The 25,911-nt window shown below is 40.0% G+C and overlaps 1 protein-coding gene and 1 pseudogene across 6 annotated transcripts in view; one reads left to right on the plus strand and one right to left on the minus strand.

Moving 5' to 3' along the window:
* Positions 1-25,911, plus strand: part of LOC105726151 (uncharacterized) — a 532,480-nt gene that overhangs the window by 79,257 nt on the left and 427,312 nt on the right. The gene's annotated exons all lie outside the window — the stretch shown is intronic.
* On the minus strand, positions 5,212-6,209 carry LOC105726153 (C-terminal-binding protein 2-like; annotated as a pseudogene).

The raw sequence follows: 25,911 nt of genomic DNA on the forward strand, positions 1-25,911 counted from the left end.
GCCTCCACCTCCTCCACCTACTTATACACAAAAGGTGGTGACTGACAGAATATATTAAAAAAATGGAGGCTATGTTTCTCCAAATCCAATTTACAGAACAGCAATTCTTGTGATTACTTTTCCATTATTGGTTTACAGTTATTACTTGTCCAGATGGGTCAGGCAGTGGTGGGAGCATTGTGGATGGTGGGATAATATAATACAGTAGGGAGACTTCCCTGCAGAGGGATGATGGGGAGGACTTCAAAGACAAGCTCCAGAAATAGGGCATATGGAAGCCAATCTGGTCATGAGAAAAGTCAATTAATCTTCCATTCTGACTGGAAGGCCATAATGTGAACTTGGCAGGTTACTCTCCTTCTCAAAGTCTCAGTTTTTTAATCTGTAAATTGGAGATAATAATACCAATTATATATATAATAAGTATGTCAGATTTTATATAACATCAATAAATGAGTGAGGTGACATCTATATAATATGTCAGATTTTATATAACCCATCGAGAAATGAGTGAGATGACATAACTGGCTTACAGGATAATTCAAAGAACCACACATAATATAGGCAATAAGGAATGCTGAAATGAAATTTACAAATAAGTGCAAACCGAGTCTATTAAAAGGCAACAATCGATTGCATTCCGCTGAGGAGATTCATTTGCATTTCAATGGATGAAAGTTATTTGCATCGTTGTCAGTTTTCTGCATTTTACAGTGTCGTAGAATAGCTAAAAATAATCATAACCTAGATTATGCCTTGTTTTCCATTTATGACACCCAGTAATCTTTTCGGTCCATTTTAGTCTTTCTTACAATTTTCCCTCACTTAATTAAATAGAGATAATGCATACAGAGTGCTTGACAAAGAGTAAGTGCTCAATCAATGCCAGCTATTATAAAAATCATTGAAATAATAGTAATAATAAAAATTTTCTGCACTGCTGGCAGAGTTCTCTCTCCAAAGTACAGCTTTGTTCATGATAGCTTCTTCTCACATTCAGTGACTCATCATTGTCTCTGAAATAAATTCCACACTTCTTAGCTAGATATTTAAAGTTCTTTGATCTGTTTCCATCTAAACTTGCCAGTCTGTTTCCTACACATAACTTTCTGCAAGGTCTGTCATGATGCCTAGAATTTTACCACTTGGGTTTGATCTTTTTTGATATTGAAGAGTTTGGGGTCTTTAAGTGCTCCCTCGGAAGATGCAAATGTCACCAAGAGGGGATTTTGCCTGGAAATGATCTGGCAGCAACATAGTTGCCCAAATTAGCAAGCGTATTAATATGCTTGGGCTGCCCTAACAAAATGTTTAAGCTTGGGTGACTTAAACAACAGACATTATTTTTCTCACAGTTCTAGAGGCTGGGAAGTCCATGATCAAGGTGCTAGCTGAGTCCATTTCTCATACTGGTGCTCTCTCTAGTGCAGATAGCTATCTTCTTGGTATGTCCTCACATGGCCTTTCCTCTGTGCATGTGGAGGGGGAGAGAGTTTTCTGATGTTTATTCCCCTTTTGATAAAGGACCCAAGTCCTATCATATTTAGGTCCCCGCCCATATGACCTCATTCAACCTTAATTGCCTCCCTCAAGGCACTATCTCCAAATACAGTTACATCAAGGGGTTAGGATTTCAACTTGTGAATTTTGAGGGGACACAATTCAATCTATACAGCAACATACTAGAAGATAGAGTGTAGTCAAAAATGGAGACTGGGGCTGAGTGCAGTGGCTCACATCTGTAATCCCAGCACTGGGAGGCCAAGGTGGAAAGATCACTTGAGCCCAGGAGTTCAAGACCAGTCCGGGAAACATGGCAACATTCTATCTCTACAGAAAACACAAAAATTAGCTGGGCATAGTGGCGCATGCCTGTGGTCCCAGCTACTCTGAGGCCGGGGTGGGAGGATCACTTGAGTCCAGGAAGATGAGGCTGCAGTGAGCCATGATCTTGACATTGCACTCAAGCCTGGGTGACAAAATGAGACCCTGTCTCAAAAAAGAGAAACGGGGAAGGCTGGCTTCACCATTGCTCCACAGAATTATTCTGCTGAGTTTTCTTTGTGATGAGATCAACACAGCTCTTACTTAGAGGACTCTGAACCTGACTCCCATATCCCAGAACAGGAGCCCTAGCTGGGGAAGATGAAGTGTGGGATTAGGTTCTCTTCTGCCAGTCTCAGCCTCCAGTGGGTATTTTTTCACTTAAGCTAAAAACTGGGGACAGCTGCCTAGGACTGACTGAGCTTTTCACTGGAAGACAAATGCCCAGAAATGCTACTAAGTTCTCTTGAAAGATTCTTAAGCTTCTGTGGTTTGCTTTTTTGAGTGGCTAACACATATGATTTTCTTTGTTCATACTTTTGATTTTTGTTCAGACATGTTTGTTTTAAAAACATTTTCCATTTGTACCACTCTTTAGGGGCATTAGAGGGGATCATTTGGCTTAATCAGAATGTCTAATCCGTCACATCACTAATAGGTTAAAAAAACTGCAAAATGGATGCCTGATTTTGGGGTAGCAAAACACTTGGAATTAGCTAATGAGGTTTTCGATTTGGGAAAAGTATTACTTCTTTTTCAAAGTGTTATATGCAAAACTCAATTACTAAGATTTATAGGAAGACTTTTGGGTAATTTGAGTAGCAATTTCAGTAGGTACTATCATATGAAATTGTCTGCTGAGTGGGTAGATATCACTTTCTATTATTACGGTTTGTTTATTGGGAGCCATGTGGGATGAGAGTGTTCAGTGGTGTGCACATTAAGTTGAGGCGGTGAAACATAGTGAAAAAGAAAAAAAAAATGACCTGCTGGATTTGGAGGCTAATAGACCACAGCTTGTCACTAACTAGCTCTGTGACATTGGTTAAGTCCCTTAATTTTGTAGGCCACAGTTGCCTTCTCTGTAAAATGACTGTTGATAACCTCTCAAGTTCTGTAGTAGTTAGAGTAGCTTTAGCTGTTGTAACGAACTCCACAATTCCAGTGGCTCAATCCAATAGAAATAAACTTAAAAATACTTTTGGCTGTTGATGTTTTTTTTCTTTTTTAAATGAAATTTTTAATTGAAGTAGGGCATGCATGCTGAAAAATTCACAAATCAAAAGTGTATAGCTCAATTAAGTTATGAAAAAGTAAATACCTTTGTAACAACATTCCAGAAACATTTTCTTTAGCTCTCAAATCACTCCCACCTACAAATTCTTCAAAGCAACCACCATTCTGACTTTGAAAATCATAACTTAGTTTTACTAGTTTTCATATACCATATAAATGAAATAATATATTGCCACCGATACGCATAAAGTACGTATACTTCTGTGTTTAACTTCTCTGAGAGAGCTATAATCATGAGATTCATACATATTGTTGTATGTAGCAGCAATTCACTAATACTGATTGTTTTATGGTATTCTATTATATGAATACACCAAAATTTATCCATCCTCTGTTAGTGGATATTTGGGTTATTATGGATAATGCTACTATGAACATTCTCAGACATTCTTCTGGGGTGTGTGCATGTGTGTGAGTGTTGCCCATTTCTATAGGTACAGATTTAGGCATTGCATTGTTAAAAAGACACTATTTTCAAAGTGGTTGTACAAGTTTATTCTAACAGCAGGATATGAATGTTCCTGTTCCTCCTCATTTTCACCAATGCTTGGTATTGTTGATCTTTGTAATTTCAGCTACATTGGTGGGAATAGAGTGACATCTCATTGTATTTTTAACTTACATTTCCCTAAGGAGCTCATAAGGTTAGGAAGCTTTTCAAACGTTGATAAGCCATTTGAACATTCTTTTTGTTAAGTGACTGTGTAAGTTTCTTACCTATTTTTATATTGGGTTGTTAAATAAACAACCCAATATAAAATAGGCAATCCTTATCTATTCTGCATATGGGCTCTTTGTCAGCTCTATGCCACTATAATTTCTTTTACTACTTTTTATTAAAAACGGCAGTGAATGCTAAATGTCCACCTTTATGATAAACAAATACTTGAGTGTGAATCATGGCAACTCACACTAAAACAAAATATACTTCTGATAGCCATTATTTTTCTGTTTGGGACATTTTAAAATCTCTTTTTTCACAAAACAAGAATGTATCTATACGGAGGCTCAAAATAGGCCATCCTTTTAAACAAAAAGGCAATGATTCACAAAAGGCTATGAATAGAGCATGTAACTAGTTGATACAAATCTAATAGGATTTGTTAAAATCAGTCACATCTAATTCATCTGAAGTGTTCTTGTATGAAATATCACATGAAGAAAAGACTTTATTAATGTCTAAAAAAGTGGGTTTGCTCATAGGCAATCTGACAAATTTCCTGAGACATAAGGAAATGCAACATTATCTTCTTGAACCCTTTTAGTTCAAGACTTTCCACTCAATAAAGAGCAGAGGATCTGAAACTGAAAAAATATGTTTGAGTACAAACAGCTTGTGAAACTTAACTTTCTTTTCATTATTAGAAGGTTTTACTGAACTTAAACCAACTTATCCGCTCAGTATGTAGTTCAGATGTGAGAAGACGCTTCTCTGTACAGGAGCCTGTACTGTCTTCAATCCTACGTGTCAAGTGTCTACCACAGGCAAATGGTTTTCTCCCGATTTTGTAGTAATACAATCTTCGTATTAGCAAAAAGAGGTAACCAGCTCCTGTAGACCAAAGGGAACAGAGTCACAGGCTAAGGGATTTCCTCTTAATATTTTTTATTTTGATGTTTGAACTCTTGATGCAACATTCTAGAACAGGGTGTTCAGGACCTGCTATGCCTAAGGGACTGACAAAGGCAAAAACTCTGTTTATTTGGTGTGATTTGATGCACAGATGAAAAACATAACACACAGTAACAGAAGTTGGTTGTTAATAAATCACATCCTGGTCTTTCAGCGCTTCCGTAAGCAGATGACATTTTCAGTTTTCTGTATTTTTTATTTTGATGTTTGAACTCTTGATGCAACATTCTAGAACAGGGAGTTCAGGACCTGCTAGGACCAAGGGACTGACAAAGGAAAAAGCTCTGTTTATTTTGTGTGATTTGATGCACAGATGAAAAAGATAACCACAATAACAGAAGTTAGTTGTTAATAAATCACATCTTGATCTTTTAGCGCTTCCGTAAGCAGATGACATTTTCAGTTTTCTAGCTCTTGTAGTTTTAACACTGCAACATCAATGATGCATATGTCCAGAATCAGTTAAAAAGACTGTCAAATTCTTTTAGTTCATCTGATTTTCTGTATGAGGCAGTGTGAGGAATAAGGATGAAATTCGGGGTAACTTTCAATGGACCCTGAGCAAAGCTAAAGGGCTCTGATTCGTGCATGTTGAGGGCTGCGCCTTATATCCTGCTCTCTGTGAGGGCCTGTTCTAAAGCTTTCTCATCCACCAGGCCACCACAGGCTGCATTCACAAGTAATTCTCTCTGTCTCATTTGCTTTATAGTAAAGTCATTGGTGAGGTTGTGGTTATGTTCGTTGAAATTGCAGTATAAGGAGAGGCAGTCATTCTGATGCACCAAATCCTGCAGGGCATAGACCCTCTGCAGGCCTAGGGGTGCTCTATCCCACCCTGCAAGTAGGGGTTATAAAATATGACACTGAATCCAAAGGTCTTGGGTTGAACTACAACGGTCTGCTCCGTGCTACTGAAGCAGATGAGGCCCAGCATCTTCCCAGGGATGTAGGCTGCTCCTGATCCACCTCGCAGATCTGCTCCACACTCTGTACTGGCGTGCCTTCTCGCAGTGCCTGGTACAGCCACAGTTCCTCTGGTACAGATTGCTGATGTAGCAGATGGTGGAGTCGGATGTTTCTTTCTCGGCTTTGGAAGGGATGTTGCACACAGCAATCCCAAGTTCTCAGGTAGCCTTGATGTCCACATCGTCCTGGCCACTGCCTAGCCACACAATCACTCTCAGGACCTTGAACTTCTCCGGGTCCTCCATGGTGACAGTGATTTTGTGGTAGGTCATAGCACCCAAGGCTTCATCTAAAACCTTCTGGTGGATCTCTTGCATGGACTGTGCATCACAAAAGGTGACGGTGGCCAGGTCCTTCAGGATGGGCATCTCCACGGTGCATTTGCAGTGGTCCAGCAGTGCCGCAAGGGGTGGGGTACCTGGGGGTGGATACCTTGACAGATTCTGTCCAATTGCTGTCTTTTGACCTTGTGCTTATCCACAGGGGCCATTCTTTATGGAACTGTGCAAATCTCAGATCAAAAGACAAAGCGATCCTCTAAGAACTTAGGGGAACTTGCAGGAGTCTGTGTGCATGGTGCCATTATGAACCCAATATAAATATGTCCACTAACTCTATAGACTGATGACTGATGTGATTTTCTCTACTTCACTTTGAATGTCCTAAAGATTTTGCTTTGTATTACTCTAGAGCTCATATATATTCACATTGTTTTATCCTCATTCAAATTTATACCCTTTGGTATTACAAAATACCCTTCTCTGACTTTTTAGCCTGAATTCAACTTTACACAATATTCAGATTGTGATTTTTTTCTTTTTGTATGTGTTTGCCTAATATATTTTTGTCCATTCTATTATTTTCAGCTTTTCTGAGAATTTATATTCAGCACAGAATTCAATTTTATGTTGTGATATAATCTGAATATATCTTTTTAAAGAGGTGAGTTTAACTCTTTCACATTTATTAATATCATAAATCTAATGCCCCAGTCCTCTATTTCTTTACATAGTACCTATTAGATATGGCCAATGGATAGAATGAGGGCATATCTTTTCTTCTCTGTTTCCTGCTCTGCTTCCTGGTACTACAATTATATTATCTTTCTTACTGTTTGCCTTTGTATCGTTCCATATAATTAGGTCTTTGATCTGATTTTTTAAAAGTGTATCCTTTATCCTCAGCAGAATCATTGTGTCTACCATGCCTCTCATCTTTTTCTCTTCCTCTGTTGATTTTTGTTAGTTATAACAATTCTACATTGTCAGGGCATATAACATTTGCATTTTGTACTGTCTTCACTTGGCATTTGTTTTATGCTTAGTAATTCATTTAAGAAAAGGGGACGTTGTCTTGTCTTTTCTAGTAATCTTTTGGTTGGATGAAGTTTGGCTTCTAGTAGATTCCTGATGCAAATAAGATTTATGCAAATAATCCAATTTGTAAAACTACATCACAGTTTCAATAAATATAAAAATCCTTGGATCTCACCTTCTTTTCAGAAGGTTTCATAGGTATTGTGCCACTCTCTTCTACCACTGAACATGGCTATGAAGAAATGTGAGGCCAGGCTATTTTCCCTCTTGACTTTGTGACTCTAATTTTTGTTGTTGTTGTTTAGCCTAGTCAGTAGCTTAACTAGAAGTGGTATGTTTTATGATTGGTTTGGGGAGTGCAGTGGCGCAATCGCAGCTCACTGTAACCTCCACCTCCCGGTTCAAGCGATTCTCCTGCCTCAGCCTCCCAAGTAGCTGGGATTACAGGCACGTGCCATCACGCCTGGCTAATTGTTTTGTTATTTTTTTTTAGTAGAGATGGGGTTTCACCATGTTAGCCAGGATGGTCTCGATCCCCTGACCTCATAATCCTCCCACCTCGGCCTCCCAAAGTGCTGAGATTACAGGTTGAGCCACCATGCCTGGCCTCTTTCAAGGAGTATATGTTATCTCACACGTTTTGGAAGCTGCAGTTTAGACTTTCTCTCTAGAATCTGTTATTCAGCTCCTTCCTGCATGGCCCCTTCTAAATTACAGTTGTTGTTTGCAGCTCTTGAATTTTTGTAGGGAGAGGTGGTGTGCATTTGGGTGTCTGTCTGTGCTGCTATAACAGAATACTCAAGACTGGGTAATTTATAAATGATAGAAATTTGTGTCTCATAGTCTGAAGTCTGGGAAGTCTAAGATCAAGGAGCTGGTAGATTCAGTGTCTGGTGAGAGCCTGGTCTCTGCGTCCATGGTAGCTTCTTGTTGCTGTGCCCTCTGGAGGGGAAATAATGCTGTGTCCTCACATAGCCAAAGAAACAAAAGGACAAAAGAGTCAAATGCTATATAAATCCCCTTTAAAGGCCTTAATTTCATTCACAAAAGAGGAGCCCTCATGACCTAATCACCTCCTAAAGGCTTTATCTCTTAATACCGCTGCATTGGAGATTTTGAATATGAATTTTGGAGGCACATAAACAATCAAACCATCCCATTTCACCCCCAATCCCCCAAAATTCAAGTCCTTCACATATACAAAATGCATTGTTTCTATCTCAGTGGCCCCTAAAGTCTTAACTTATTGCAGATTGAACTCAAAAGTCTGAAGTTCAGAGTCTCATCTAAATATCATCTAAATCAGATATGGCTGAGACTCAAGGTATGATTCATTCTGAGGCAAATTCTCCTCCAGCTGTGAGCCTATGAAATCAAACAAGCTATCTGCTTCCAAGATACACTGGTGGAACAAGCATAGGATAGACCTTCCCATTCTAATGGGGAGAAATAGGAAAGAAAAAAGGGGTAACAAATCCCAAATAAGTCTGAGACCTGACAAGGCAATCATTAAATCTTGGGGCTTGAGAATAATCTCTGACTCCAGGTCCTTTTTAGACACTTGAATGGGGGTTGGGTGCCCAAGGCTTCAGGGAACCCTGCTCCATGGCATTGCTGGGTACAGCCCATGCTACAGCTCTCATGGGTTGAGGCCTAGAGCCTGTGGCTCTCCTGGGCTAGAGTTGCACATTGGTGGCTCTACAGTTGTTCAGTCTTGGGGGAAGCCACACCCCCATGGCTTCACAGGGCATCCCTTTAGTGGAGACTCTCTGCAGTGGCCCTGACCCAGTAGCTCTAATGGGCATTGCCTTAATGGAGACGCTCTGTGGTGGCCCACCTCTGTGGAAGTTCTCTGCCTGGACCCCAGGTCTCTCCAAGGCACCTTTTGGAATCTAGGTGGCAGTAGCCATGCCTCCTCAGCTTGTGCATTCTGTGCACCTGCAGAATCAGTACCACGTAGACACCACCAAGCCTTATTGCTTGTGCCCTCTGGAGTGGTAGCCCAAACCACACCCAGGATGGCTAAGGATTGCTGCATTAGCATATGTGGAGCAAAAACTTGGGGTGGCCCTGGGTAGCAAGTCCCAAGTCCTATGGATGCCCTGCGCTCATCCCTTAAAACCATTCTGCCTTCAAAGCCCTGGTACTCTGACCTATGGTGAGAGTGGCAGGCTCAAAGATCTCCAAAATACCTTTCAGGTCATTCTTCCATTATCTTGATGAATAGCACCCAACTTTCTTCTACTTATACTAATCTCCTTATCAAAATGTTTGCTTGGCTGCATCTTTGGTGTTCTCTCCAGAACATGCTTTCTCATTTTTACAGGCTGAGAATCTTCCGATTAAATTCTAGATCCCTTTTGGTTAAAAATTGTGGCTTTAATTTTTCTCTTTGTACATTTTACTGTTAGCAGTGAAGAATAGCCAGGCAGCCCCTTCAATACTTTGTTCAGGGATTTCTTCTGCCCAGTATCCTAGTTCTTCACTCTTAAGTTTCATCTTCCATAAAACACTAGGACAAGGACACAATTCAGTCAAGTGCTTTGCCACTTATAACAAGGATGGCCTTTCCTCCAGTTTCCTATATCATATATGAATACCTATTTCCCTCTGGTCTTTAGTGTCTTTATTTCTACCAACATTCTGTTCACAACCATTTAGATAATCTCTCAGAGAAACGAGGCTCTTCCTAAACTTTCTTCTTGTGAGCCCTCATCAGACTCTCCTGTAATGCTCTGTTCACATCAATATAGGCTTTTTCTTGCCTGTTCCTCCAAACTCTTCCAGCCTCTGCCCATTACCCGTTTCCAAAGTCACGTCCACATTTTTAGTTATTTATTATAACAACATCCCACACTCAGTATCAATTTTTGTCTTTGTTGTGTTGCTATAATGAAATGCCTGAAACTGGGTAATTTATAAATAATAGAAATTTATTTCGCACACTGTGGAGGCTGGGAAGTCTAAGATTAAGGCACAAGTAGGTCTGATGTTTCGTAAAGGCCCAGTCTTTGTCTTGTAAGATGATGCCTTGTTGCTGTGTTCTCACATGGCAGAAGGTGGAAGAGCAAACCGGGCCTGGCTAGTTTCCTCCAGCGGAAAAACCTTCCTAATCCTATTTACAAGGGAGGAGCCCTCATGACCCAATCACCTCCTAAAGCCCTACCTCTTTGGAGATTAAATTTCAACGTGGATTTTGGAGGGGCACAAACATTCAAGGAAGGGATCTGAGGTTTTAACTACCTTCCACTTTTGCTGAAGGTGGACTTGCTTTTTGTTTCTCTTTGTTTTTGCTACTTTTGCATAATTTTGTATTTTTTTTCCCAAGACAATAAGAAGGAAATATTGCAACCTCCTCTGAGATCAAGATCCAGCCACTCTGTTTCAAAAAAAAAAAAAAAAAAAGGAATTGTTGATTCTTTTGCATCATGTTCAAATGATCATTTCAAGGTTCCTATAGGAGGACTCCGGGACGATGGCATCTGGCAGTGACTAGAAATGTCCCTCAGCATGGCTGACTCGAAAGAAGAAAGTCTACCACTCCTGTGACTAATTTATCACTCTGATTTGTTTCTCCACTTCAGCTGGCATTTAAGTGATCACATCCATAGTCTTAATTTTTAAAAATCTGATGTATAAGATGTAACAAGTCTCTCTTGTTTTCTTCTAGAAAAAAAAATAACTTCTTTAACTTTTTACTGTCAGATGGTAGAAAACAGACTGTGAATCAGTGTTTGAGATAGTATTTTGGAGAAAACCTGGGAATAAAGTTTGAACTTTGGTCATGCTTGATTGGTAGCATGATAGCAAAAATATTTTATGATTTTTTTTTCTTGAGTCAGCTTTTCTTATAAAATGATCTAAGATCTAGCCTGATGAGAACAATGAAGAGATGAAGAGAAAGATGAAAGTAACCTCTGGTTTGTGATTTTTGAGAGGTTCTTGAAAACATCCCTGATCAAAAATGTGTCCTCCATGGGCTTTTCTTCCTGTTTGACTTTGCAAGGATAGCAATGATTTCCTTTGAGCCTCCTCCTGCAGTCCTTTTTCAAAATGCAGGTTTTCACAGGTGAGGCAATGCACCAAGGACATGTTTTTAAGCAGCAGTGAGCTGTCTCTGAGCCTGTCTTCTCGTCTGATTCACACGATAGTTTTTTGCACAAGATTTCTCCAAGAATTTTTTGGCTCTTGCCTCAAGAGAGGCGGCCACATTTTGTGATTGATGCTGGACTAGCCTATCAATCCAATGGATTAAGCTGTAACATGAAGTTTGGGTACAAAGGTGGGGTTGAATACTTTTACCTCTCTCTTTCTGTCAGGTTTCAGGTTTCAATACCATCTCCCTTCTGCTCAGGTGATTGGTCAGAGCCCGAAACTGGTTAGCTTCAAAGAGAGGGGTAGAATGGGGTTAATCAGGTCTAAAACAATCTGAACCCAATCTTTTTACATTTTTTAATGGTCTCAGCTGTTTCTCTCATTCGAAGTTGATAGTCATGAGTATCTTTGCTGCAATATGTAGATAAGGGAGAGAGTAACTAAGGGATCCTTTCTTTGACCTTGAACATTGATCCCACTCAGCCTTTAATCAGAGCTGTGCACAGGCGTAAAGCATTCTTGTGCAGCTGGGAACAAAATGGTACTCTGATTTCCATTCTGCATTTGTTTTCTGTGAATACCTTCCTAGAACTTTGCTGGGAGGGGCTGCAGTAATTAACTGGGCAAGATGAGGTCATTCTCTGGTTCCTGACCAAAATATTGTTATACGTAATAATAGCACCTGGTACTCTCATCCTAACTTCTAAGGTAATCTCATTGAGACATAAAGACCAAGGGCAGGAAATGCTCTGTAGAAAGGGGGAAGAGGCCACCAGCTGAGAGAAAGAATTCCTGGAACATGGGGTAGTGGACTAGGAGAGCCTTTGGGGCAGATGAATGTGTGTGAGGATGTGGGTGGTGGGGCTGATGGCAGCAGAGGATAAACTTTTTAAATCACTGCATTACCTTGTGAAAACATATGGCTGATAATATTATCTTGTTTACAACTCTACAGTGCCTCCCCATTGCTTGTTCTGAGGATCAAGTCCAAACTCTTTAGCAAGAAACCTCAGGCTGGGTGTGGTGGCTCACATGTATAATCCCAAGTGGGCAGATCTTTGAGGTCAGGAGTTCAAGATCAGCGTGACCTACATGGCGAAACCCTGTCTCTACTTAAAAAAAAAAAAAAAAGGAAAAAAATTAGCTGGGCATGGTGACATGTGCCTGTAATCCCAGCTACTTGGGAGGCTGAAGCAGGAGAATGAATCCCTTGAACCCAGGAGGAGGAGTTTGCAGCGAGCTGAGGTTGTACCACTCTACTCCAGCCTGGGAGACAGAGCAAGACTCTGTCTCAAAAAAAAAAAAGAAAAGAAACCTCTGCTTTGATGTGGACACTGTCTCATGATGTGTCACACCTCACCCTGTTCCAGACACACTGACCATTAATTCTTAGGCTAAGCAAATCCTGCATTAAGGGTCTCAACCTCATTTGTGCTGTTCCCTCTCACAGTGTGATTCCCCTGCAAATACCTACTTTTCCAGTATGTCCCTGTTTAATGTCCCACTTCAGAGAAATGTAGTAGGTGTCCTCTGTTTAACCCAAGTTTGCACATAACTCAGGTGTGTAACAGATATGGACTACTGTATATTCTATATCTCAACTATCTTAACTTTTAAGCCTTATTTTGTCTAATGGTGGGGAAGAACCCCCGCAATCTTGTTAATCCATTAAACCCAATCACTTCCAGGATTTTCTCTGTAATTCCAGAATTAAATTTAGTCATCTGGGATGTTTTTTCTCACCTTTAGGTCTCCATAGGGATATGTCTAATTTGTGGGGGTGCTTGCAAATTGTCAAGGCATTTGGGAGGGTATCAAGTCCTTGGTCTCTAGCCACACAGTGTTTATTTCTGTGACTGCTTTGAGGCTTATCTCTAGTTATGGTGTTTGTCCTGTTGGCTTCTATCAAGGTGTGCCATCTCGTCGGATCATGGAGGGGTGGTCATTTTCAAGAGAGAATTAAGTACATTCTCATATCCTCTGTAGTAGGGCAGTCCACCACCCAACCCCTGATAATATGCTGCTTTTCCTGGTCATAAGACATCCACGAAATGTGCTGACTTTCCCTCTTACAGTTAACTCCTGGGACCATGTAAATATGTAAATTCACTCTTCAATTATTTTCCTTTTAAAGCATTATCATGGAGTAATCTGATACTCTGAGCCCTTCATGTTTTCTGATTGATCCTCAAGTGTAGGCTTTGAGAACTCAGAAAGCTTTTATTTCTCAAGAAACCCAGCTCTTGCCAACGAAAGCTTTGGTTTCAAAGTCAGTTTGCTCTTAGAGCAAATTTAAAAGTGTATTTTGGGACTCAAAACCTGTGAATGGACTGTTTCTTTGTCTTTGTATTTCTATAAAAATTCTGTTCATTTTTTAGAATATAGAATTCTGACTGTATAGGGGAGAGTCACTCTAAGAAATTGTAGGATATGGGGAGGAGTACTTTGTTCAGGAAATTAATCCACCACGGAAGGAGCTCCAATGTCAGGACTGGATCAGGCCCCACTGTTTTAGTCTGAAATTATGTACTGAAGTGACTTGGGTCTCTATTCGTGTAACATTTGTGCGTCCCAACAAACTCTGAGCTTCACGAGAGATCTAAGACTGTGTCTGTCTTGCTTACCACCAAAGCCCAAGCTCTAAGTACAGGACTTGTCAGAGTGAGCTTCATGAGAGATCTAAGACTGTGTCTGTCTTTCTTACCACCAAAGCCCAAGCTCTAAGTACAGGACTTGTCAGAGAGTAGGTGTTCCACAAATTCCCAGTAAGTAGTTGAATAATGTGGGGAGAGAGAAGAGATCAGTGAGGTAGCAGGAGGGTTCTGGAACGCAGGGGCAGAGTTGGGGGCTGAATGAACAAAAGTGGGAAATGGCCGCAAGCTAGTTTCTCTTGATGAGTGCGGTGATGTTTGTAGTACAGTGAGGGCTTAAATATTGCTGTGGAGCCCATTGGTTCAGAATCTTTGTGCTCGACATAGATTTCAAGTAAGCATTGGAGTTCATCTGGGAAGAAACTCTGGGTTAGTACTCATGTTCATGTAATGAAGGACAATAGCAGAAATACCTCATCTGCCTGTAGGCAGCATTATTTGCATCCAAATGTGGAAGGCTACTTAAAGGATCCTCCCCACCCCCACCCCTTTCCCTAAACATGGACCTAGCGCAGTTCTGGCTCACTACAGAGAGGGCTGTAGGTTGCCATGGTGAGGAGAGGGCTTTGTAAAGTTCTGCACTCCTCTCTGTAGCACTGAGGTCAGGGCTTTCCTGCAGAACACGCAGGCTGGCTTGAAGAAAACAAGTAAGTTAAAAATAGCAAGTGGGTAATTCACCTTCAGGAAATTTGTGAGTGTTGTGTGTGTTTTTGTAATTTGAAAAGCATATCTGACTTTTATCTTGTCAGAATTGATTATTTTGGGTTTTAAAAGGCAATACACTCAATCAGGGAGCTAAACTGTGGAAATTCCTGATGTGAAAGCAGATGGTGCAATTTCTTACTCATTCGGTTCTCAGGGAATCCTGGCACTTTGCTGGTACTCCAGAAAGAGGGATAATGTCATTAGACTTGCTGTGTCAATTTATTTTTCCCCAGAAAAGGACACAAGAGGAAAATGGAAGCACGGCTTAGCTAAATCTCTGCATGACTCAAGCTCCAGAGGTTGGTGGCATGACATTGGCCTTGGAGCTTGACGTCAGAGAGAGATCTTTAGAAAACGGATTCAGAGACCAGGAGGGGTTCTCCAAGGCCAGGTTCCCAGCCTGTTTATTTTACAGTGAGGAAACTGAGGCCCAGAAAGTGAATTGACCTGATCAAGCTGGCACAGTTACTTGACTAGGGGCAGAGCTATATGTTAATTAAACCATGGCTTCTCAAACACTTATTTTCATACAAATCACATGGAAAACATGTTAAAAATGCAGATTCTAATTTATGACATTAGAGTCATGGTCTAGAATCTGCATTCTGACATTCTCCCAGAGGATATTGATGTTTCTCTATGATGTTTCTACACTATGATTTTTTAAAAAATTATGTTACCGGGACCTAATCGCAAGCCATTTCTGAGTACCTCCTTCAGAAAGGATTGTGTTAAGACATGGGAGGAAGGCTTGGAAACTCAAGGCTAGTGACCTGGCATGGATTCTCACCAGGGCATGTCCACTAAATAGAGTATGTCCCGTAAAATCAGAGAGGCCAGGTCTGGCTTATAAGGCTCTGACTGTTCAGTTCATTTTTTTCTCTTTCATTGTTGACTTTGTCACTGTTTTCCTGCTTCTCCCATGGAATACAATCTGAGAAAGATAGGATATGTGTTAATTGTAGAGACTTCACAATAATCCCCTCCAAAAAAATAAAAAAATAAAAGAGAGATTACTAGGTATTCTGTGGGATTCTAGGTATTCTCTAGTATACCCATCTGGATTATCTGATGCTATCGTGGTCTTTTCCTCTCATTGTTTATGAGCTGGTTTTGAATCTCTTTTAAGTTGTATAATAGAACCTAAGCATAATGCCAATGATTCTTGCCCCATGAAATGCAATGCATTATTACCATGTGGATATTGACCACATCTATTTTAAAATTTATTTTGGCATTCCTGATTGTCTATATGTTATTTGAATTATTTGCACTGAGTGTAACATTTTACTGTTCTCTCATCAATTAATAAGTTATATAAAATATTTGACACAAGTTCCTTTTATGTTTTATATTTGTGCAGGAGTTACAACTTTACCCTTAAAACACTGTCCTTTAAAATGAACTTTGATTATTTAGCTGAATACCTTTTCCAAAAGAGGTAAAATTGAATTTGCTCTTTAATGTGAAAATCTAGGGTCTTAATTTTCAACATTTATGTGACACTTAGAGTCACACCATCTTGTGGAGCCTCAAAGGGTCTTAAGTTACTGATGAGCCAATGAAATCTCAGGAAAATGAAGAGATTTACCCAGGGATACGTGGCCAGGTGGGATAGAGAAAGGAGTCTCCTTTTACTCACACTACCTTTAGTTTTTGTGTATTTGAATGACCCACATCTTTCTTCACCATTGTCCCAATCGGTGAGTTGACTAAAGGTAGAAGAAACACAGACATGTGGGAAGGGGCCCAAAGAACTGGTGCTCTCTGCCTGTTTTATGGACCCTTCTGGAGAAGAGGTCAAGAAAAATGGGGAGGCTGTGCCTTGCTGTGGATAGATTTGTGTCTCCAGTTGTTTACCTGAGGCCTGTGGCCTGCAAAGATACAGCCATGAAAAGTCTCTCTATAGCTAAATGGCTCAGTGCCATTGCAGATGGACATGGCCATGATGACAGTGATGACAGTCATAAAAATTCTTGGAATGAGCATGTGCTCTGGAGTCAGATGGACCTGAGTTTAAATTATGCTCTGTTCATAACAAATTGTGCACCCTTGGTAGAGTTGCTTAACCTCCTCAGAACTTTGTGCTTTCCCATTTTACAGATTAAAAAACAATCTCATAGAATTATTGTGAAGAATTTTTGAGATAGCATGAAAAGCACAATGTAGTTCCTTGTCAGTGTTCATCAAACGTTCTTTTCCCTTTTTTTAATCTTCACTTTTGCCAAGAAATACGTTCATTTACATTCAACTCTTTACCCAGAACAAAGTTAACTGCTCAATGACATTTACTGAACACTTGCTATGAATCCAGCCTGTGGTAGGGACTATGGGGTATACAGAAATGTAAACTTTCCCTCTCCTGCTTTCAATGAACGAACAGTCTAATTAAGGTGAGGGTAGTAACTGACCTGGAACAAATAAAGACATCAGTGCATTGAGAATTTGGAGACGTGAGGCATCAGTGAGGGTTGGAAAAGCAAAGGGGAGGTGGTGGGAGGGAGCATGCTGTGGGGAAGGAATTGGCTTAGCCCTCAGAGAGGGTGCTAGTGGAGAGCAGTGGGAGCCCAGGTGGGGAAAGCAGGCCTGTGCAGGCTTGGAGAGAACCTTGGATGCAAAGCTGAGTAGCTAGGTCTTGCTACAATAGATGACAGCAACCCCTGGCGGGTTCTGAGCAGAAATAACTGACTGTGCTTTGCAAGCCCAGATGTTGCCCTCTGGAGTTTCTTTTATGGGATTTTATTTGTTATTGAGTTCCCTGAATTTCTCCTGGAGGCCAGAGATGTCATTTGCTGGTCTGACACTGATTCGAAAGTTGACTCTGAGGAGTGCTGAGGAGGAAGCTGATTTTTGTGGGAAGAGATGACAGTTTAAATGCCCCATGGAGGCAGCTCCCTCAGATTCCTCTACATCACACTGTTTTTCCTCTGAGTGTCTACATTTTCGATTACTTTGAGCAGGAATATGTTATCTGTAATTTTTCATTATAAGTCTGATTAATTTTTTTTTGCTTTGCAGTCTCAATTTAATGAAACAATATAATCTTGACTGCTAAAAATTGAGCTTTGATACTCTAGTCAGTATTTTTCATTACCATTGTCATTTCTAGATAAGACTCTTGATAATAGAATTGCATATGAGCACTTTATGAGAATTTTGACAAACCTCCATTCAAAACCAAGGCAATTTTCAATGACTTAGGGAGCCGATGCTGTGAGCCTTGGGTGAAAGGGATGAGGGCGACTACCTTTATATGGACATATAACTGCCAAGGGTTAGCGTCAGTGCAGGTACAGTGGCAGATCATCATGACCATGCACACATATTTGTCAGTGATTGAAGTGGGAGACACTGAGCCCTGGAGCAAGGGGAGATAGAAAACATGTACATGAGCCACTTGGGAGGGGAGACAAGGGGCCATTTACGGAGATGAGACGTAGAATGCAACTGATAAATGATATTGATGGAAGCAAAGCCAGTATAGCTGCCAGCCCCTAGAGTGACCAAGATGATAAAAAATAAAAATAACAGATATCCTTGCTGAGTATTTTACATATACTATTTAATCTGATTTTATAGATAATGACAGATCTGCATTAAAACCCTGGTCTTTGTGAGGCTGACAGCTGACCTCTTCACAGCATTGCACTGCCTCCCTAGGGAGACATATTCTAAGTAGAAGGGATCTTGGCTTGAGATTAAACTATTACCGTAGGGTTCGGATGAGTCCCAAGGAAAGGTGGGTTGTGCTTGCCGAAAATCTATTTGTGTGGGAGACTGGAGAGTGTCTGGGAATGAACAACTTCTCAGTGAAAGAGAGAGAGAGCTAAGTCTTCTCTCTCTCTGGACAGATCACTCTCCAACTGAAATGGGGAACTGATTTTGAGTATAGACACAGACCTCAGGCCATCTCTGGTTCGGTCTCCGTAGAATGATACCTAGATACTAGGAATAATAGGATGATTGCATATGATGATACCAAGATGTTAGGGATAAAAAGATTAAAGACTGGGTTAAATGTATCCTCAAGACCACAATAAAGTGATGAGGAAAATAAGATTCTTGTGACAGAGGTGGGAAAAAGTTCTTTGAAAGGTTTGGAGTAGAGGGACCCTCTGTGAACTGCCTATGTGAGGAAAGTGGATGGGGAGGGAAAGGGAACCTTATAAACCATGTCCCCATTCAGTGTTTCATAAACACAAGCAAAATTATTTTGAAAATACATTTTGGTTTCCTAGGCTGTATCTCTTTAACTGTGACTTCTCTCTGAGGTGTCTGCTAGGTTGGTCATGGTTTTGTAGATTTTATGCCAACACACTTGGTATTTGCCACAATACATCATGCTCACAAGACACTTTTGTATAAGTAGGCATTTTTAACCAGGAAAATGGGCCTGGTTCAAAGGGTTATAAGTATGAAGTATCAGCAAAATTGAGAAAACAGAACCCTGTCTCTTTTTTCTCTCTTTTTAAATTTTTCTGAGATAGAATCTTGCTCTGTCATACAGGCTGGAGTGCAGTGGCATGATCATGGCTCACTATAGCCTCAAACTCTTGGGCCCAAGTGATCCTCCCACCTGAGCCTCCCCAGGAGCTGTGTGCCACCACACCCAGCTATTTTTAAACTTTTTTTTTTTAAATCAATATGGGGTCTCCCTATGTTGCCCAGTCTGATCTCAAACTCCTGGACTGAAGTGTTTCTCCTGTCTCAGCTTCTCAAAGTGCTGGGATTGCAGGCATGAACCACTGTGTTTCCTCTCATTTCTCATAGTGATGCTAGTCGATGTTGCAGCATAGTAGCAAATTACAGAAGTTTGCTGTTGCTTGAATTTCATCGAAGTATAATTTTACTGGTCGTACATTACCCGCTATGGAAACAAGAAACAACTTTGTCTTTTTCTTGAACTCACCAAGAGGTGACCAGGGTCAGTTTTACTTCCCACCACCAATCTTCCATCCCTGTAGAAAATGTAACCTTGACCCAAATAGAAAAATTTCTAAGAGATTTTTGGATGAGTGACCCAATATTCATTAAGTCCCTTCTCTATTTGAGTACCAGCCTCTGTGCCTCCCTTCTTGCTTTAATATTGGGGACCACATGTTAGGCCTTTGATAAATAACTGTACATCAAAAGAGAAGAGACCTTGACAGTCATCAGAAGCATCAGAAGGTGGGACCCATCTCTGTCTGTCATATGGCCATTGCCCTTGTAACAAACATTCTTTTGTTATAATCAGACACATCATTTGGGTAACTCAATACCCCTAGACTCAGTTTACCTGTAAAATGAATGGGCTGAACTAGATGGTTTCCAAACTATATTTTTAGGCTTTAATGTTCTAAGAGTCCATGGTTTCAGGCATAAACAATAGGCAATGAAGGTCTCCCCCTTATCTTCCATTATGCCACAGCTGACTGTAATTCTGGCACTGTTTTTGAATCTTGTATTTAACATAGAGTCCAACTTGATTCTTGATTCTGAGAAAACTGGTTTCCATAGAGAACTGGAGTGAACAGTTCTCTCTCCTTAAATATTTTTGGCTAATTCTGTAAGAATACCCAGCTGTCCAAATCTCTCCTGGGTCCTAAAGGAAATATGAGAGCTCACGTAGGCACAACAGGTCAAAATTAGGAGAATTTAGCTGAATAATGGCAACTGGTGGGACCAGCCGTTGATGTTGGTTTACACTGGTCACTTTCCCAGTGATTGTGGCAGTAAGTCGGGAACTCCACAGAACCAAGATCATAGAACACATGGGCACTGCAAACCTGGGATGGGAGAGGAGATGCCACAGAATGTTCAGCACGAAAGCAAACACAGGTGCTAGAGGTAAGAGTCTCTGGCTTCCTGTTAAGGGACAGAGTTAGGACCCTATGACCCAGCACAATGCTGGGTAGCTCAAGGGTCCTATCTCAGTCTCTTTAGGTCAGCTCTACCCACATGAAGCCAGGGACAAGACCAGCTGTTGGTCACTTTGAACAATCTGACATAACTTCTCCTTCTAAGCCCTATTGTGGTCGCTGAAAAATATCACTCATGCGTCGAGATGCATAAATGTTATTTGAAAACCAGCACTTATTTTCTGGTGATAAAAGAGTTGTCTTTCTTTCATTATTGTTCCATCAACTCCAACTCACAAAGGGGATCAGATTTCAAACAGCACTCAGATAATTGCCTGCTCTGGTAATAAAGAGGTTATAGTCTCTTCTGTTGTGATGGCAACAGAACATTTTAGGAATTTCAGCTCCCCTCTGGCTTCTTCACTTGTGTTGTGTTTTTGGGGAGGGATTCTGGATCTGACTCTCTTTGTCCATTTTCTCCAATTAAATTCCCCTGTAACTTTGTTCCAAATAATTTAGATGAAGGATCAAAATCATGTGCTAACTGGTCGATAGCACTAAAGTTTCTGTCTGGTTTTGCCTGGAGGGACTTTTAAACCACTTTCTGGGAGAATTGGGGTTTAGCTGTTGTACTTGGTTCTGGCTTTTCGAAATACTTGCCTCTCCTTCCTGTTTGTTTCTCCATAGTGGAAGGAACTATCCTTAATTCAGCTCACTGCAACACTGGCCCATCTATCCTTCCAGCATGAAGGCTGTTCCACCAGCCCCTGGGGCCTCCCCAGGGGTTCCTTTTGCTGCAGAAAACAGGTGGGCTGTGGAGGTGGTCACTATCTTTCTCCCTGTACATTCCCTTCCAAGTCCTGGCACAGACCACACAGGGGACACTTTTTGAGAATGTCTGTTGACAGGTATTGATAATTACACCTGGACTATAAGAACAAACCAGGACCATTCTAGGCAAACGGGGATGTATGGACCCCACACCAATGGGCTAGGCATTCTTTGGCTGTAGGTCTTTAAATATGCCATTCTGACTATCTGGAATGATCTTCTCATATCTTATCCTGGTTAAGTCCTCTTCATTCATTCTTCAGGTTTCACTCTGGATGATGACATTTCTTCTAGGAAAACTTCCCTGATCCTCCCCAGGGCTGATTAGAGACCCTACTTCCAAAATGTCCCCTTCCTCCCACCAAAAAAAATAATTAGAATCAATAAGACTTAATATTTGCTAGCACAAGAGGGTAACAATAATCAATAATAATTTAATTTTACATTTACAAATAACTAAGAGTATAATTGTATTGTTTGTAACAAAGGATAAATGCTTGAGGGGATGGATGTACCATTTTCCGTGATGTGATTTTTTTTTATATGAAAATGTTTCTTTGATTCTTTTTTTATAAATATGAAGATTTTTATTACCCAGCCATTTTAAATATTATATATATAAATATGTATATATTATATAAATATATATGTATATAAATATATATATATTTTAAAATGGCTGGGTTAAATATATTTTAAAACGGCTGGATTATATTTTAAAATTAAATATATATATTTAAATATATGTAAATAAATAAAAAGATATATAAATATATAAAAATAAATATAAAACATATATAATTATATATTAATATATATGAATTAATATATATATTATATAGTATATATACTATATATGTATACTATATAATATATATACTATATTATATATATTTATATATATTATATATAAATATATATAATATAATATATATAATATATATAATATATAAATATATATAATATAATATATATATTATATATATTATATATTTACATAAATAATATGTATTATATATTATATATATTATTTATATATAATATTAATATATACTATATATAATATATATATTTTAAATGGTTGGGTAAAAAATAAAAAATATATATTTTATTGCACTTTTCTTGGATACATGTGCAGAACATGCAGGGTTGTTGCATAGGTACATGCAATGTGGTTTGCTGCTTCCATCCCCCCATCACCTATATCTGGCATTTCTCCCCATGTTATCCTTCCCAACCTCCCTACCCACTACTGTCCCTCCCTCATTCCCCCACACAGACCCCAGTGTGTGATGCTCCCCTCCCTGTGTCTGTGTGTTTTCATTGTTCAACACCTGCCTATGAGCGAGAACATGTGGTGTTTGATTTTTGGTTCTTGTGTCAGTTTGTTAAGAATGATGGTTTCCTCATTTCTCCATGTTCCTACAAAGGACACGAACTCATCGTTTTTTATGGCTTCATAGTATTCCCTTATGTGCTACTTTTTCCTTGTCCAAACTGTAATCAATGGGCATTTGGATTGGTTCCAGGTCTTTGCTATTATAAACAGTTCCACAATGAACATACATGTGCATGTGTCTCTATAATAGAATGATTTATAATCCTTTGGATATATACCCAGTAATGAGATTGCTGGGTCAGATGGAGTTTCTATTTGTAGGTCCTTGAGGAATCTCCACACTGTCTTCCACAATAGTTGAACTAATTTACACTCCCAACAATAGTGTAAAAGTGTTCCTATTTCTCTACATCCTCTCCAGCATCTGTCGTCTCCAGATTTTTTAATGATTGCTATTCTAACTGGCGTGAGATGGTATCTCAATGTGGTTTTGATTTGAATTTCTCTACCAGTGATGATGAGCATTTTCTCATATGTTTTTTGGCCTCATAAATGTCTTCTTTTGAAAAGTGTTCATGTCCTTTGCCCACTTTTGAATGGGCTTGTTTTTTTCTTGTAAATCTGTTTTAGTTCTTTGTAGATTCTGGATATAAGTCCTTTGTCAGATGGGTAGATTGCAAAAATTTTTTCCCATTCTGTTGGTTGCCGGTTCACTGTAATGATTATTTCTTTTGCTGTGCAGAAGCTCTGGAGTTTAATTAGATCCCATTTGTCTATTTTGGCTTTTGTTGCCAGTGCTTTTGGTGTTTTGGTCATGAAGTCCTTGCCTATGCCTATGTCCTGAATGTTTTTGCCTAGGTTTTTTTCTAGGGGAATTTTTATGGTGTTAGGTTTTATGTTGGAGTCTTTAATCCATCTGGGGTTAATTTTAGTGTAAGGTGTCAGGAAGGGGTCCAGTTTCTGCTTTCTGCACATGGCTAGCCAGTTTTCCCAACACCATTTATTAAACAGGGAATCCTTTCCCCATTGCTTGTTTTTGTGAGGTTTGTCAAAGATCAGATGGTTGTAGATGTGTGGCATTGCCTCTGAGGCCTCTGTTCTGTTCCATTGGTCTATATCTCCATTTTGGTACCAGTACCATGCTGTTTGATTACTGTAGCCTTGTAGTATAGTTTGAAGTCAGGTAGTGTGATGCCTCCAGCTTTGTTCTTTTTGCTTAGGATTGTCTTGGCTATGCAGGCTGTCTTTGGTTCCATATGAAGTTTAAGGTGGTTTTCTGCAGTTCTGTGAAGAAGGTCATTGGTAGCTTGATGGGGATAGCGTTGAATCTATAAATTACTTTGGGCAGTATGGCCATTTTCACAATATTGATTTTTCCTAACCATGAGCATGGAATGTTTTTCCATCTGTTTGTGTCCTCTCTTATTTCCTTGCATGATGTGATTATTGCACATTGCATACCTGTATCAAAACGTCTCATGTACCTCATAAATATATACACCTACTATGTACCCACAAAAATCAAAATTAGAAATTAAAAAACCAACAAAACTTCCCCTTCCCTGTCACAGCCATCACATCATTGTGCATGTGCACATGTTCTTTCTCTCGTATGCACACAGGGCTCTGGGGCTGGGCACGCTATTTACCTTGACTCTGCGGCATAGCAGCTAGCTTCTTGATTGCAGCTTAGTAAACATTTATTGAATGCTTCACTGATTTCCCTCCTCCTTTCCCTCCCTCCTTCTCTCCTTCCTCTCTTCTGGTACCTTGAGTCTTGAGTGTCCTCTATAGTATTTTCTGGTATTTAGTTTTGTTATGGCTTACTTCTGGTTCCTCTGTTCCTTAGTTTTCCTCCTCATCCTTTTTACTTCCAGCAGCCTTATTCTTTTCTCTTCTCTGCTTCCACTGTGTCCTGTGCTACATAGCTCAAATTCTCTTCTCACTCTTTCCCCATCTTAAAATAGTGACTAAGCTGAGTAGCTGCCTCCTTTTGTGAAAGTGCACTCCAAGGATAAAAGTGTCTAGGCGATATGACCTTGGTATAAGAAAAATAGGAGCCCAGAATTTGCTAGCCTCTAAGATCTCTGCTTGTATTTTGAGTCAGTGATGAATTAATTCCCTTTAGCAGGTGTGCTTGCTTGTAAGTCTTTACCTCTGCTATCTCCCTTTATGATTTGGTCCTTTTCATGACTGTAGGTTTGAAGTAGGATGGCTGCTGGGGTGACTTCTATTCCTTTTTTTTTTTTTTTTTTTTTATTGCATTTTAGGTTTTGGGGTACATGTGAATAACATGCAAGGTTGTTGCACAGGTTCACACCTGGCAGTATGATTTGCTGCCTCCCTCCCCTTCACCTATATCTGGCATTTCTCCCCATGCTATCCCTCCCCAACTCCCCATCCCCCCACTATCCCCCCTCCCCCCCAACAGACCCCCGTGTATAGTGCTCCCCTCCCTGTGTCCATGTGTTCTCCTTGTTCAACACCCGCCTATGAGTGAGAACATGTGGTGTTTGATTTTGTGTTCTTGTGTCAGTTTGCTGAGAATGATGTTTTCCAGGTTCATCCATGTCCCTACGAAGGATGTGAACTCCTCCTTTTTGATGGCTGCATAATATTCCATGGTGTATATGTGCCACATTTTTCCTGTCCAGTCTATCATCGATGGGCATTTGGGTTGGTTCCAGGTCTTTGCTATTGTAAACTGTGCTGCAATGAACATTCGTGTGCATGTGTCCTTATAGTAGAACGATTTATAATCCTTTGGATATATACCCAGTAATGGGATTGCTGGGTCAAATGGAATTTCTATTTCTAGGTCCTTGAGGAATCGCCACACTGTTTTCCACAGTGGTTGAACTAATTTACACTCCCACCAACAGTGTAAAAGTGTTCCTATTTCTCCACATCCTCTCCAGCATCTGTTGTCTCCAGATTTTTTAATGATCGCCATTCTAACTGGCGTGAGATGGTATCTCAATGTACTTTTGATTTGCATTTCTCTAATGACCAGTGATGATGAGCATTTTTTCATATGTTTGTTGGCCTCATGTATGTCTTCTTTTGTAAAGTATCTGTTCATATCCTTCGCCCATTTTTGAATGGGCTTGTTTGTTTTTTTCTTGTAAATCTTTTTTAGTTCATTGTAAATTCTGGATATCAGCCCTTTGTCAGACGGGTAGGCTGCAAAAATTTTTTCCCATTCTATTGGTTGCCGATTCACTCTATTGACTGTTTCTTTTGCCGTGCAAAAGCTGTGGAGTTTGATTAGGTCCCATTTGTCTATTTTGGCTTTTGTTGCCAATGCTTTTGGTGTTTTGGTCATAAAGTCCTTGCCTACGCCTATGTCCTGAATGGTTTTGCCTAGGTTTCCTTCTAGTGTTTTTATGGTGTTACGTCTTATGTTTAAGTCTTT

The sequence above is a fragment of the Aotus nancymaae genome, unplaced genomic scaffold (assembly GCF_030222135.1).
Source record: "Aotus nancymaae isolate 86718 unplaced genomic scaffold, 86718_ANA_hifiasm-v0.15.2.pri h1tg000057l, whole genome shotgun sequence".
Classification (NCBI taxonomy): domain Eukaryota; kingdom Metazoa; phylum Chordata; class Mammalia; order Primates; family Aotidae; genus Aotus; species Aotus nancymaae.